Source organism: Cynocephalus volans, chromosome 4, assembly GCF_027409185.1.
Source record: "Cynocephalus volans isolate mCynVol1 chromosome 4, mCynVol1.pri, whole genome shotgun sequence".
Taxonomy (NCBI): Eukaryota; Metazoa; Chordata; class Mammalia; order Dermoptera; family Cynocephalidae; genus Cynocephalus; species Cynocephalus volans.
This window is the reverse complement of record NC_084463.1, coordinates 52640902-52650988: the sequence shown is the minus strand read 5'-3', so window position 1 is coordinate 52650988 and position 10087 is coordinate 52640902. Positions and strand designations below refer to the sequence as shown.

Genomic DNA, 10087 nt, shown 5'->3' with positions numbered 1-10087 from the left:
CCCTCATGAAGTATGCTCTAACAAAGTACGGGGCTTTGCTATGTGACTTGCTTTTGCCAGTGGCACATTAGCAAAGGTCATGCAAACACAAGTTTGATAAGTACTGGTCACTGGTGTTTGCCTTCTTAAACACAATCACAGTGTGAAGAAGCCTGGGGCTACACTTTTGGAGACACAGGGCCCAGCACAAACCACAGGATATGTGAATGAAATCATCTTGAATCAACCATCCTCAGTCAAGTCACCAGGTGACTAAAGCTGAACTGCCCAGCTAAACACACTGAAAATGTGGATTCCTAGGACTATAAGATAATAAAATGGCTGGGTTTTTTAAGCAATTTGGGTTTTGATTTGTTCCTTACATGGCAAATACTAAATGATACACCTAAGCCCCCAGAACTCAGTATATTTTGAATAAAATTATGTGGCATAGAAAGCATTAAATTACATGTCAAATACAATCAGTATACCTTCACAACCACAGGGAGAAGTTTTGAAAATTACAAGGAATGTCAATTAAGAGGACTTCATTGAGTTTCCTGGCTCTAATGCAGGCCATGTGAACCAAAAAAAGAAAAAAAAGCAATTGTTTGCCTATCAGTAAACTATGATGTAAGATTTTCTGGTTTTTTGTTTTTTTAATATCATGAAGAAGTTATTTACTATAAAAACATAAAAAGGGTCTGTTTCTTATAAGTTAGTAGTGAGCTGTACAAGGGTACTTTCTAAGGTTCATGGAAAAAAATAATTAAAGAAAATATGGATCTCTCCATGAAGTTTTTGAAGCATACTAGGATTCCGATTTTCCCGTTTAAGTAATGTAAAGTTGACTCCTATATATACATCGGCTAAATTTGTGATTTTCAAGAACAGCATACTGACATTAAAGGGAAGTACTTATGTTATTTACTCTTTGTGGTGATGTGATCCACAGAAAGGACTGGAAATCAAAAAAGGATAGGGACGTTTATGGCAATGTATGTTAAAGCATACATTGTTCTAAGTTGACTTCAGCGTTACACAATTTATCTCAACAGTGAACAAACAATTGTTTTGATGGAAGTGTGGCAAAATGGAGAACAATAGGCATAAAGTCAGGATATCTAACACCAACAAATCATGTCACCCTGGGCAACTCACATTTCCTCATATCAACTTATTTTCACTTTTCTTCCAAGATAAAAATACCTGGCAAAATATTCCTAAACTACAAGAAACTAGGAAAATATAACACCATCAGCATATCTCTAGATGCCAAAATTGGTGATAGGCTGCGTTTCAGAGAGCTCAGACACTAGGACCAACGAGGGAAGACTGAAGGAATGGGAGTGTGTTCAGAGAGCACTGCAGACAGATCCTCTCAGCTACGACAGGTTATTCCTGTACCCAACAAAACACCTTCAAAACCTCTTCAGTGAGTAAAATTTCCTACGTCCATGCCTATTCTTCTCAAATGCACTCTCCCTTTTGAAAGTTGGCCTAAACTTTCCACTACCTCCTCGTCTCAGGTAGCTACTGAATGAGATAGCTGAACGGCAACTTTTGTGCACTGTAAGCGAATAACTGCGTGGGCTGTGAAAGCTACGCCTCTCTGGGACTCCTTTGTCTCTGCTCTGAAGCTGTCCTGAGAGGGTTCAGGCCACAGTCATGTTCTCCCAGGTGGGATTCCTAATCATATTCATAGGGCGCCCGCCTGCAAACTCTGTCACAGCTCCTGTACCCCAAACAAAACTAGAATGTCATCCTATGCCCCAATGTTCCTGCTAAAAATCACTGTCCCTGAAACCTTGGTCTGCTACCAATGTCTGTAAACTCAGACCAGGAGCGCTATGCAGGTTGCAGAGTGCAGGAGGGGACAGAAACTTGACATCCTGAAGAGACACCAAGAAACCCTACAAACACAACTGCCACAGAGTAACACTTAGTCTGCACACACCTCACAATTATTTCTCTGGGAATTTGGGGCAATACATGAATATCAACACGCTTATGTTACAAAGGGGTAAAGAGATTGTCCCACAGGTCGGTACCAGGTTCCTGGACGGCGGAGCTGGAATGTGGCCTCCCGCACACCTCCCAGTCTCGCTGTCTTCACACACCCCCACACAAGTTCCTGTGGCCACGTTGGACCTGATCCCCCGTCCTGGGACATGTGGAACCGGCTTCTGCACACTTGCAGCGCACGCCCGCCATCCGGCAGCGCCGTCCTCTGAAGGAGCCGTCGTGGAAAGCGCAGCCCGGGCGCCCCTTCCCCGGCCCGGCCCAAGTCCTCGCTGGCGCCGCACGTCAGGCCCCGCCCGCCCGAGGCCCACGGCGCTTATGCCCCTCCACGTGCTGGATCCTCCTAGGCCCTCGGGGCCCCTCTTTCACTTCCGCACCCACCTTCAGAGAAGCACAGTCCAACCCCAAGATCTGAGGAGCAGCGCGCTGACAGCCACAGCCACCGGAATCTCCATACAAAAGATGGCGGAGTGCCGCGGAGCTGCACATGCGCAGTAGAAACCCTGACAGTCCTGTTCCATAGGAGTCCTGCTAGGGTGACGTCATTCCAAGGCAAAACTACATTTCCCAGATAGCAGGGAGAGCGATGACGCACATGCGCAGAAGAAACCCACAAGACCTTTTTAGTCCTGTGCCTGTGACGTTCGTGGTCAGTGACACAACATTTCCCCAAATACTATGGCGCTCTACATTAGAAACAAACGAGAAATTTTTTTAAAAATTTTCCTTGCACGGTATACTGTTCCCGGGATATCAGTCCTTGTTCGATCAAGACTGGTCTCTACACACGCAATAGACTTGTCTCTATTCCACAAATGTGGAATTTTGACTTTTATTAGATGTTGGTTTGACCACCTGAGACATTGTGGCAGTAATGGTGAAATTCCAATGCGGGCCTGGTATAGGTGATACAAACCTGTGTCTATTTATAAACGTGCATTTTAAGTGTGCAAAAATCGATTTCCGGTGAAGATGGTGGGATAGACGGTCCCCAGCGTCACTCTCTTCCCAAAATCAATGAATTTGCAACTATAAAAATGTAACAACTGCCAACCCAAGGCTGCTGGAGCTCTGGGGAAGAGGAGAAGAGACCTACAGACCTACGGGGTTAACAAAGGTAGTAAAGCCATGAGGAGAGAAAGAAAAAATGCATAGCAATTTGGGCTGCAGCTGCTCTAAGGCTGGAGCTGCTGAGCACATGGAGCATGAGCCAGCAGAAGCTGAAGCTGTGCTATTAGGATGGAGTTGCTTAAAGGCAGCAGGGGACAAGAGGGACTTGGTGGACATGAAGACAGCAAGACCACAAATAGGGTTCCTGTGGACCCACGCAGGAGCGAGGAGCCATTCAGAGGCTGGTGAGTCACTGCAAGGGACTGGTGCAGGGCCTGTCACATGGGAAATGTTTGGAGCATGATCAGTGGGGGAGAAGGGCCCACTGGAAGAACAGTGTCTCACAGCAAGCACAGCCAATCCACACCCCAATCAGTGCAGGACCACTCAGAGGAGACTAGTGAGGAATATAGAATTGCATGGGGTGCAATTTGATGAAAAGACTCAGGCCCAGATCAGAATTTCTATACAACCCAGGTGCACCAGGTCTCTGGAGAGCTGGAAGTACCTATAAGGTCAACCATTAAACCCTGAGCAGCACACAAATTCTTCCCTAGAGGAACAGCAGCGAAGTAGCAATTTAGCCTAACCACACAGCTCAAGTACTGGTTCCCACACGAAGTTAACCCATTTTATCTGCACCACACTCCCCACACCTTTTTTGAGGATGACTGGTAAGGGGATCTTAACCCTTGACTCGGTGTTATCAGCACCACGCTCTCCCAAGTGAGCCATGGGCTGGCTCTAACCTGTTTTAGAAGTAAGCAAAGGACAAATAATTACTTTCAGCTCAAGGACACCACCAACATCTTGGGGCCTGCCCAGGGACCTGAGGTATGGAGCTGAGGATCAGACACTCTGCACACATCCCTGCACACCCCCAGCACATAGGGGACCTGCCTCAGGGCCTGGGGTATGGAGCTGGAAACCAGAATCCACTCTCACAACCAGGCACACCGCCAGTGCCTTGAGACCCTGCCCAGGGGCCGGGGGTATGGATCCAGGGACTGGGTTCCCTGCCCACAACCAGGCACTCTGGCAGGGCCAAGGAGCATGCCCAAAATATCACCTCCATGTGGGTGGCCCACCTTAGCTACCACAGTAATCACAGCTGCCACAAAAGTGGTTTGACATCACAACCACCATGCAGACAGTCTTCCAGTCACTGGAGTGCATTGACACAAGGAGAGTAACAGGCAGAGGCCAAAGAAAAGAAGAGGATGTTTCTCTCCACAGACCCATTCCAGAGTGACAGAGGAAGCATCTGCTCTATGGTAATACTGGGGGACCTGAACTCACCTCTCAGCATTGGACAGATCATCTAGGCAACAAATCACTAGAGTAACCATTACTCTTTCAGAAGGAGAAAAGAAATCTAGGGTATTGGGAGGGGAGAGGGGGAGGTAGAGAAGGATGGGGAGAGATTGGCCCGTTGTCCATAAAGAATAAGTGTGATTTGTAACAATATACATACTAGTAATACTGATTTGATCAACATATGTATAATCAATTATGATTCAAATTTTAAAAGAAGAAAAAATAATAAAGTATGAAAATGATCATATCTCTATTTTATTTTAAATGTGTTAAAAAAAATCGACATGGTAATTTTCTCTCAAAACATTGAGATGTTCGATCTCATCCAGTAAACTAATTTGTGCATCTCAATGCACTGTATTACACAGTTAGAAAAACTGCTCTAGTGTATAGTGAAATAAAATAGCGTGGTCATAGGGTAGATGCATTTCTTAATCCTCGTGCCAATATACATTTACAGTGTCTGATAATTAATTGCTCAGAAGTTCCCATTTTCCATTAACCCATCTGTCCCTTCACTAAATCAAATTTTAGTAATTTGGGTTGTGTGTGTGTGTGTGTGTGTGTGTGTGTGTGTGTGTGTGTGTGATGGACATGAACTTTGCCTATTCTCTGTTTTCTGCAGCAATACAGGCAAGGAGATCTTTACAGGGGTTTATCAAAGTTTCTGCTATGTTGAAGTTCCCCTTAAAACAGGAAATAGGGCTTACTTGTTAGCTCACTTGGGAGAATGTGGTGCTGATAACACAAACATCAAGAATTCAGATCCCATTACTGGCCAGACACCAAACAAAGAAAAATGACAGAAAGTGCAAAAATGCCTACCTTGAGAAATCAGAGTTGATATGGGCTTGAGTGTCAGAGTGTGGGGCAGAGTAAAAGAAGGGCGAACATTGGGGGTGTGTGAATGGGATGTCTGAGAGGCTGTGGTCATGCCTAAAACCTATCCCTGGTTTTCTCTTTTCCTGATTTATTTCCTGCATTGTTTAAATTCCTATATTTTCTTTGATTCTTCAACTTCCCCTCAGTGATTCTAATTGCAGATCCAGGGGCTCAGCCTTGGTCTTACCACAGCCTTCTTGTCTCAGACCTTAGAACCTACAGACCTACACCCTTGAACTCCTAAATCCCATGCCTCTCTCTTAAACACTTATTGGTATGGTATGTGCGGATCCTTTAAACACAGGATGATTGTCAGGGATTGGGTGGCGGGAGTCACTGCCTGATCTTTCACACTCTGGAGAATGTTTGTCATTCCCTCTCTAACTTCTGTCCACAAAAATGGAGACAGTAACACATTTGGGTGTGCACACCTTAGCCCACCTTTATTAACATATAAACCAATAATGCAATCCCCTTTCTTCACCTAAGAAGGTAAAGTTCTCTCCTCCAAGGAGATGAGGCTCAGGGATGATACCTAAGTGTTTCCACACTAGCCACCTATTGTAGCTTTACCTGTTCAAGTATACACTTCTATTGTTAAACTTAATTCTAAGTATTTTATTTTGATTCTATTTTAACTAGAAGTGTTTCTTCAATTTTATATTTCTATTGTTTATTTTTTTGTACATAAATACATTTGATTTTTGTATATTGATCTTGTCTTTGCTTACTTTTCAGAACTCTAACAGTTTTTTTATTAATTCCTTATACTTTTCTACATGCAAAAACATGTCAACTGAAAATACAGAAAATTGTACTTTCCAATCTAGATGCCTTATATTTACCTGTTGCCAGGTTTTCTGTCTAGTACAATGATGAAAAGGTGTCTCGAGTGTGGATTGTTTCTCTTGCTCCCAATCTTAGAAAATAAGCATGTGAACTTTCACCAATAAAAATAGTGTGAGCGGTGGGTTTTTCATATGCTCTTCATCAGTTTGAAGATGTTCCCTTCTATTCCTCCTTTGTTGAATGTTTTCTTCCCAGAAGGATGTTGGACTTTGTTTTGTCCATCTATTGAAATGTTGTGTGGTTTTGCTTATTAATTTATTTTTATAGTGTGTTGTAATATGTAAGTTTTTTTCTATTAACCAAACATGTAGTCCTGGGATATATGAAACATTGACAGGGGGCATAATTTTTATATGTTGCATCATTCTATTTACTTTCATATTTTTACCGAATTTTGCAACTATATTCACAAGATACATTCTTCTGAACTTTTCTTTGCTTGTAATGTCTTTGTAGAATCTTGGTACCATAATAACACTGATGCAGGGGATGAATGAAAAAGCATCTCTACAACAGTTATTTTGGGGAGAATTTGGGAAGAGTTGATGGTACATCTCTCTCTATCTCTGTCTCTCTATCTCTCTTTATCTCTCTGTGGTCTAGCTAAGTATTGGTCAGTTTTTAAATCTCTCATGAACCTAGTTTTGGTGTTCTGTTCTTTTTTCTTTTCCCATTATGTACTTCATTCTTATCTCCTGCAGCCATGGTTCTTTTCTTCCTTCTGCTTACTTTAACCTTTACTTGATCTTCCTCTTTCAGTGTCTTCACATGTAAGTTTAGATTACTGACTTGCGATCATTCTTTTTTTAATATAAATATTTACATCTATAGACTTACCTGTAAGTTTCAGTTTAATTTGCTTCCAAATTTTGTACATTATATTTTCATTTTCAGTCATGTTAGTGTTTCTACTGTCTCTTTTGGTTTATTTAACACATCCATGATTGTGGAGCATGTTGTTTACTTCAGATAAATACACACACACACACACACACACACACACACACACACATTTGGCAGCTGACCATTATGGTGAACGGAACTTTTGACCTTGGTGTTACAATGCTGTACTCTAACCAGCGGAGCTAAATGGCCAACCCAAGATTCATATATTTTTATTTGAAATGTAATGAAAAATAATATATCAGACAGTATCACACTCTGTAAATTTCAGTTTTTCATGTGTGATAATGTGCTTCAGTTGTTCAAGGCTGTACAATTGTGTAGTGGGTTGTAATATGAAATGTACTTCTTACCATGGGCTGAATTTCAAAAATACATGAAAGCCACAAATTATTCTAAGTCACTTTTTTTGCCATTGAAATGTGTTCACCAAGTTACCACTTCCTTGTAATGTGGTCATCATAGAAATCTGCATGTAAAAAGAAAGGTCTTATTTCCTACTGTGCTTGCATGCGTGTGTGCGTGCACGCGCATGCGTGTATGTGTGTGTGTGTGTTTGTGTGTGTGTGTGTGTGTGAGAGAGAGAGAGAGAGAGAGAGAGAGAGAGAGAGAGACTCCTTGGCCACAGGCCTAAAATAAATATCTTAACCCAAATGCACCAGTATGCATTATTCATATAGAATATGTGAAGTGGGGTCACCATGAGTAAATGTTTTCAATAGGGTGAAAGAAAGGAGCTTCAGGTGCCTAACAGTGCAGGGCACCTTAGGTTACTCAGATGTGCCACAGAAGTGCTTGATTCACCCTTATCAGGAGCTCTCCGTTCTCTCCTTCTCAGAACTCTTTCTTTCTTCACCTTCATTCTAACACTTAATGCCTCTCCTCTTAAGAACTAAACGCTTTCTCCCTCTCTGATTTGTCTTTTCTGATGCAGTTTGAGTGAGGCATTCTGACACCAGGACCTGCAGGCCGTAATCAGAATGCATTGCAGGTGAATTGTTACCCCTTTACTGTCTCTTTCTTCTCAATGTTGGTTTCTGGACCCTCCAATCTGCTTCATTCCCACAATGAATTCGTCATACTCTTCATCAATAAATGGCTCACAGGCTGGTGGAGGGAGTAAGTCTTGAAGATCACCTGAGAACAGACAGAGTAAAGCGTTCCCCAACAAGATAAGAAAAAAATGGTGATAAACCAGGGGTTAGAATTTCAGATGCATTTTTCATGAGCCAACCCCCTTCCTGCTTTTGCACTTATTCACAGCTCAAATGGGACTGATCCCCTGGCTGCCCCGTCATTTCTACTATTCACTTTAAAATGTATAGTCACTTTGGTACAAATTGAAGTTGACTTTTCCTTACTATTTTTCCTACTACAATAGTTTATTACTAATGAAGATCTGTCCTAACCAATGGGAATAATGTCCAGCTTTATCTTTCTTGGGGAATTACTTTTCTACCAATTTAGGTGCTGACAAATTTCCTTCTGACTTGACTTGGGAGAGCAGACATCTCCTGTCATGGGCAGGGACCATGCTCAGTGTGTTGAAGCCATGGAGATAAATGTTCCATCCCATCCCCATGTTTCTATGCTCCCTTACAGTTATGCAGCATCAGAAGACAAGTTATCGCCTGTGAATAACATCCAATAAAGCATGGAAGAACCAGTGTGCAACCTGAAATGTGCTCGAGATGAAGTAACTCTAAGAGCGCAGAACCAGAAACAGCCTCGGTTCATGAATCACTCTGAGCAGAAACACACACCCCTTGTTGACATGAATGTAAAGGCGAGTGAGAAGTATGTCGTCTTCTCTTCAACCACTGAGAAAAGATTATATTTAAATGGAAAACAAGAAAGGTAAGTCTGGTGGGTCACAGTGTGCTCCAGCTGTCCACACCACACAGAAGCATGGAGATGTGCTGAGTTGAAATGACCATGGTGGGTGTTCAGAGAAATGAGGCCACAAGAATTTGAAGGCAGAGTTCTTAAGAGGAATGAGGAATGCAGAGAAAAAGTGAGCATGAGAAATAGCAATCTTCATATATGCATATACTCCACGGTGCTTGCATAAACACAGCACCCCACATGCAGTGTGGGGGTGGGAGCGGGTGGGGGGAAGATCGTGATGCTTGCAAAAGATGAAGAGAGCAATAAGCGGGACACTACACGGTTCTACGGGGCTGGAAAATGTTTTGTGCGCTCAGTCAAAGTCGCAGGCGAGGTGCTCCAAGTGGGCTGGGCTCTGTCTCCTGCTCTCCATCTAGACTCAGCCCTCTCTCTTCACCTAGCTCTGTCGGTTCGGTGGTCTCCAAAAGCCCTCCACCTAAAATTTTGAAGGTGTTTCACACTGCTGTCATCTCCCCATCTCTGTTTGATATTAATCCAACGATACTGATTTCGTACTTCTGTCCTTCAGGATTGTGGAAGAATAAATTTCGGCTGTTTAAAGCCATTATGTTTGCAATGATTTCTTACAGAAGCAATAAAACTTAGAGTCCCTTGCAGCTTAACTCCTCTATTTGTATCAAGCAGATGTAGCCAACAATAACTGGTACCTATAAACAGTGATCAGATCTGTTGGGAAACAAAACAAAATAGATTTTAAAACATAAATACTCAATAGAGAAAATGAGGAACATTTTATAATGAATGAAGTGTTTATTTATCATTAGAATAATAAATAAGCTTGGAAACCTGCTAAATCAGTGATTGGATGTATATTTATACATGTGAATATGTATATTAAAAATGAACAATGATCTCAAAATGACTTACGCTTCCCCCAAAATATACTGAAAATAGTAAGGCAAACAGAATCTAAAGTAAGCATAAGAAAAGAAAAAAATAAAATCACAGACACACAAAAGCAATGGAATGGGAAACAAAAAACTGTAAAGGAAAACAATAACATTAAAAGCACGTAAATAAAAGATTTTTAAAAATTGACAAATATTTAGCTAGTCCAAGGCAAAAAAGAAAACAGAGAGGACTCAAATAAGTAAAATCAAAAATTAAAGACATCATT

The 10087-nt window shown here is 42.0% G+C and overlaps 1 long non-coding RNA gene across 1 annotated transcript in view; it reads right to left on the bottom strand.

The window, feature by feature from the left end:
- Positions 1 to 7285: 7285 nt before the first annotated feature.
- The window catches only part of LOC134376845 (uncharacterized), a 37022-nt gene continuing 34220 nt past the window's right edge, over positions 7286 to 10087 (bottom strand). The window contains exon 3 of the long non-coding RNA XR_010023422.1: positions 7286 to 9636. This is a non-coding gene — a long non-coding RNA (uncharacterized LOC134376845). The remainder of the gene's footprint in view (positions 9637 to 10087) is intronic.